At 44.4% G+C, this 6,000-nt stretch overlaps 1 protein-coding gene across 2 annotated transcripts in view; it reads right to left on the reverse strand.

Moving 5' to 3' along the window:
• The window catches only part of SPOP (speckle type BTB/POZ protein), a 66,077-nt gene extending 61,617 nt beyond the window's left edge, over positions 1-4,460 (reverse strand). For both annotated transcript variants that reach the window (XM_047707408.1, XM_047707406.1), the window contains exon 1: positions 4,290-4,460. The gene's annotated coding sequence lies outside the window, so the exon portion shown is untranslated. The remainder of the gene's footprint in view (positions 1-4,289) is intronic.
• Positions 4,461-6,000: the final 1,540 nt, after the last annotated feature.

Consider the following 6,000-nt stretch of genomic DNA (forward strand, 5'->3'; position numbering starts at 1 on the left):
GGCAATTTCTTGTGGCTTCTAAATAAACTGCTCTAAATTTAAAAAGACTAAAGATACATGTCTGGAGAAAATCTGAACATTAATCTGAACATAATTATCTAATCTGGATATAAGATAGTTTTAGGAAATTACTGTTAATTGCCTTAACTAAGACAATGTATTCTAAGAACAATTAAGCAAAACAATCTCTTTAAAAAGATGCATCTAAAGTATTTAAAGTATGAAAGTATTAAGATGTCACGATGTCTACAATATAAAAATTTACACATTATATATATAAACACAAGTGCACATATATATGTAAAGTAAATACAGCAAAATGGAAACTATGGAATCTAAGGGATAATTGGTATAAAGGTGATAACTGTTCTATTCTTTGAATTTTGCTGTATGTTTAAAATTTTTTACACAAACAGTTGTAAAAGGCGGGGTGGGGAAGGGATCAAAATGCACTTCCTCCAGGAAGGCTTCCGAAAGGAACTCTCCTCTAAACCTTATCACTCTCTTACAAAGTCCTCTCAACATGAAACACAGTGTATTGCGTTCCCATTCTAAGTATTCACTATTTCACATATGCAGTAGATTTGGTTTTCTAACAAGACAGTGAGCTCCTTCAGGCCCAGGCATTTTTAAGTTATTTTCCATTTCCTCACAACTCACAGTGAAACAGTCTACAATTTAGGAGACTTTTAAAAAGCACTAGTACCAATACCTTATGAAAGCTCTCAGTAAAGCACCTCTAACTAACTGGGTTAGCTTTTTCAGCTCCTCAACAGAATGGCAGTTTGCTTGTACAAACAACTTTGAGTCAAAGCTATCAAAAGGAGATCCTAAAACATCGCTTATGGGCTTACAGAATTTTGCAGAGAAAATAGCATCTAGGAGTTAAAGGAAGCTTAAGTTTTACATGTCTTCTGAGAAGTGTCATGGATTTACTGTGTTATTCAGACCTGTGACTTTATTCTCACGACATATTCTTTAGTGAACACTACCTTCCACCACCACTCCCATCTGCAGACAGACAGTATTTATCCACAACTCTTGGGTATAATGAAACTTAATGAGCTACATAATGAACTTAAAATCTTAGATAAAAGACTGTACAAAGGAAAAAAAAAACACTTTGATAATACAGTGCTGGTGAGGAAAAAGGCAGACTCACACAACTTCTGGCAGGAACATAAATGCATACAACCTCTATGACAAGCAATTCAGCAGTATCTAACAACATTAAAAATGCATACATCCTCTGATCCCGCACTTCTGCTAGGAATTTACCCAAAAGATACCCATGTACCTAAAAAGCGCATACAAGGAATTAGTTGTAGCGCTGGAAACAACCTAAGTATCCAATGATAAGAGCTGGCTGAATGATGGTACATCTGTACAAGGCAGTATCTGTCATCTTTCAAAAAGGAAGAGGTTTTCTATAACTGTATGGAATGATAGCCAAGAGTTACTAAGTGACAAGAGCAAAGTGCAGAATAATGGCTATAGTATCTTACCATTTGTGTAAAACAGTAAATAAAAACAAAAACTTAAAAGTTGTATATGCTTATAAAAGCACTATCTCTGGAAGGGTAAACAATATAAGGGTCACAACAGTTTACTTTGCAGAGGGTTTAGGAGGGTTTAACTAGATGGACAAAAAGAGGACAGAGAAGGAGATTTTTCTCTTCCTGTGTACCTTTTGAATTTTGTTTCGTGTGTGTTACCCATCTTATTTTTTAAAATATTTATTTATTTTAGAGAGTGAGAGACTGTGAGTGCAAGGTGGAGAGAGAGAAAGGGAGAGAGTCTTCAGCAGACTCTGAGCTGAGTGCGGGGCCCCACGGGGGAGATCTCAGAACCCTGAGACAACTGACCTGAGCCAAAACCTAGAGTGGGAAGCTTAACCAACTGCACCACCCATGTGCCCCATGTGTTACCCATTTTAAAGAGTCTTTTTAAACATGGCTTTGCACCAATACAAATTAATGATACTCCTCCTAATCCTAAAAGCAGTCATGCGTTCACACCATAACAATTTTTGAATAAGGCTTCAGTAAATTCAACCAAATGAAACACTTCTAGAAACAAAGCACCACACATGACAGAAACCTCCTGAGAAATGGCTACTTATTTCTTTCAAAATTTTTATCAGAACCTGATGCAAGTCTGGACACAGGCAACACTGAACATCTTCCAGTTCACTAACCACTATGAAGAGCTCTACCAGAAGTCACCAAAGCGCCAACAGACACCAACAAACCATCCCCACCCTAAGTGTGGAGCTGTCCCAATAACTTTATACTCCTCAGTCTTCACACAAGGAAAACAAGATAAGTCTCCAGCTCTTTCCAGGAAACGGGATGATCTATGCCCCCCCCAAATTCCTGTGCTGCTTCTGTGTCATCTCTTGGGTCCCACTGTAACCATGGCAACAGAAAACAGCACAAAAGACAGCTGAAACATGCAAAGGCCAGGGTTAAAAGGGGAAGTGAAAAAAATACATATATATATATATATATATATATATACTTTAAGGCCCCAAAACATAAGGTCCTACAGTTAAGAATGGCAGCCAAGGGGTGCCTGGATGGCTCAGTGGGTTAAAGCCTCTGCCTTCAGCTCAGGTCATGATCTCAGTGTCCTGGGATCGAGCCCCGCATCGGGCTCTCAGCTCAGCAGGGAGCCTGCTTCCTCCTCTCTCTCTGCCTGCCTCTCTGCCTACTTGTGATCTCTGTCAAATAAATAAATAAAATCTTAAAAAAAAAAAAAAAGAATGGCACCCAAAAAAGCCTTGCTAGACAAAGAAAGAACACAAAGGGAAGAAAATAGAAAATAAAATATCACCCATCCCCACTTATCCAGATAGGAAACCGGTTTGTCAAAGATAACTGAAAAACAAACAAAAAGCTGCCCCCGCCCCCAACAATTCAGTTATTCATTTCATTGCTATTCAGTAAACCTTCTGCCTGTAAGAATTTATCATCTCCTCACCCTGTTCTGATGTCAGAGGGAAGAAGCATCCAAGTATCTAAGAGTGGCCATATAGCAGCAAATTAAGGACCATGAAAAATCTGCCAGCTGAAAACCTACGTCCTGCATCACTGAAATAATACTGTACTTTAGAGTTCCTTATTTTATACTGATCTTCATTATTTGCAAATGGGCAAGAAACATCACTCCCACTGCTTAAAGTTAAAAACTCCACGGGGTAAGTTATCCCCCACTAGTAGTTTCAGATTGCTTTTGTTTTCGTGTGATATTCACAGAGCATCAATAATGTACAGCTAAAACGAAAGTGCTAAGGAAGTTTTGTTTTGTTTTTTTAAAAGGAAGATCTTTCACAAAACAAGAGGCAAATATGTCACACAAAGTAGGAGGGCTAGAGAGGAGAGAACCCTGATGTCTTGATTTACAGTTACTGCTCTAAGCCTTACACTGTGTTCTCTATCTCTACCATATCTAGTTCTACAAAGACAGTTAAGAATTTTACTAAAAGGTAGTCCTTACTTTCTTTTTTGTGACCCTTAGTCCTCCTTAGAAAAGCCACCAAAATCCCCTGCCAGAATAATTGAATGGGTTGGGGCACCTACTCCTAAGTTTAGGAATGCTTGTATTAAAAAAGTACACCATGACTGTGGGAGGAAAGAAAAGTAATCCTGGAACTAGAAGTTGCAGTGACAGTTTCAAAAGAAGGGTCAGCGTGGGGTACGTTGGATCTGGAAGGCTTTATTTAGTAGCCTGGGAGTCTCTAGGGCAACATCAGATGCAAATACTGCTTTGTCAGAAGGTCCGTCAAATAATTTAAACGCTCCCTTTAGGATAGGAGCAACAGGCGCACTATCTGGCAGCCCACTGTCTGCGAAGAAGGCGGGCGCGTGGTCAAGGGGCTCTTTATCCCGCAGGTCCCTGCAACACTGCGATGCGCATGCGCCCCGGGGGCAGCGAACAAGCACCCCTAGTTCTTTCACACTCGCGCATGCGCAGTCACCCATCTCGCCGCAGGCGACAGCTCACTATTTGGCAAGGGGGATGGGGCTGGGAAAATGATGGGGGGGCTGAAGGCAGGGGGCGCATTTGTGTCTCCTGAATGCTTAGGATTGGGGAAGGAACGGCTGATTAGGCTCTGACATTCCCAGGCCACGTAACCCAGGATGTGGGATATGGAACAGAGAAGAGTATGTGAGTGGCGGGGGGGGGGGGGGGCGGGGGGAGTTGGGGGTCAGTCACCTCTTAAGGGAGGCGCCCCCCCACACTCCCACAGGACAACCCTCTCCCTTGACTCTCCTCCCCCCACTCACCTGAGAACGGCGGCGACAGCTGCTGGTCCCCGTCCCCCTGCGCTCGCTTCATACTGTCCGCAACATCCGGGACCTGCGGGACCGCCGATACACAAATACACACACACTCGGAGCGCGCACACTCACACACACACACACACACCGACACACACTGGCCGGGGCGTCATGGCGTCAGCACGTAGACGCGTCGAGCGCGTACCCGCCGGGCCCCACCCCGCGCGGCCTCCGCCCCTCTTCTCCCCTCCCTGAGTTCTCCTGCCCCTCCTCCCTCTTTCTCAAGACTCTGCCTACCTCCCTTACTGCGCGTGCGTCCCGCCGGCTCCACTGGGCCGAGGGATTTGAGGGGAAGGAGGGGCTTGACTAGAAAGAGGCGGGAACACGGAGGGGGTTGCACGCCCGGCGCGGCAGGCTATGCGGAGGTGCGAGGACCAAAAGAGGCCTACCAAGGGTGGGGGTGGGGGGTTAGGGGAGTCGGGGTGGGCAGCGTAACAATAAGGGCATTGAACAATAGCAGTTTATATTTGCAAGAAGTGTATGGATTACCGGCACTTTTAAGTCGCATTCCCTCACTTTTTCTGAAAGCTTTGTGTCAGTAAACTATTTTTTGGACTTCATGATAATTCTAAAGACTTTTAAGTCACCTAGATTTTGGCATTTGAAAACAAAACCAAGGATCATCCTCTTGGGGGAAGACGGGCATGTGGGTGGCTTAACTGAAAGGGACTTTATTCAGTGACAACTTGTTGTCTTGGACACCCAGGTCCCCAGCTGGCCTCACATCCCGGCTCCCAAAGGCCATCAGTGACTCCTGGGTTGAGTAAAAGAAAAAAAGCCTCCAGCATCTTGGCCCTTGGAGGGGGAAAAAAAAAAAGTCATCCCCATGTTAGAGTGATAATGTCAGTGGTGGGATATTTGTTTTGTTTTTTTTTTTTTAAGATTTTATTTATTTATTTGACAGAAAGAGATCACAAATAGAGAGGCAGGCAGGGGGGGGGGGGAGCAGGCTCCCCACTGAGCAGAGAACCCCATGCAGGGCTCTATCCCAGGACCCTGGGATCATGACCTGAGCCAAAGGCAGAGGCTTTAACCCACTGAGCCACCCAGGGGCCCCGATGGGATATTTATTATTTCTATGATCCTTTCCTTTAGCTTAAACTTTCAAAAATTGTTCCTACAGGGTCAAGCCAAATAATCCAGAGCAGGTTTTGTCTCTTTTCCACACTGAGATAGTATCATTACACAGATACACACACTCAAATGTCAGAGGCATTGGACCCAAAAGAGCAGCCAGGTGAACCTGCAGGTCATGGGGTGATGAAGGCTGGGTCCTGCTTTGGGAACAGCTTCCGGAAGCTTTGCTGTCATGGGACTGTCTCCAGGAGACTGTGCTCACTTGTCTCCTGCCACATGCGTCCTGGCGCCAGGTGGCCGGTGAATCTGTTCATTAGGGAAGGCTGAGCGCCCATGAGCAACGCCACAGGGGTTTGGAAAGAAACCCCTGATGGAGCCAGGCTGCCTTCCACTTTCAAGTACACGAGCATGCCCTACAATCCCGCAATTTAGAATGTCCTAGGAAAGCCCTCTAAGCTCCTAGAGCTTGCTCCAACCGTATTTCAGACAACATGATCAAAAATGGAGATCCTAACTTCCACCATGATGTGAGTGCTGGGCCTACCTTGATTAAAACAAAAAGAGCTTTTGTCACCTAGTA

Source organism: Lutra lutra, chromosome 16 (genome assembly GCF_902655055.1).
Source record: "Lutra lutra chromosome 16, mLutLut1.2, whole genome shotgun sequence".
Taxonomy (NCBI): Eukaryota; Metazoa; Chordata; class Mammalia; order Carnivora; family Mustelidae; genus Lutra; species Lutra lutra.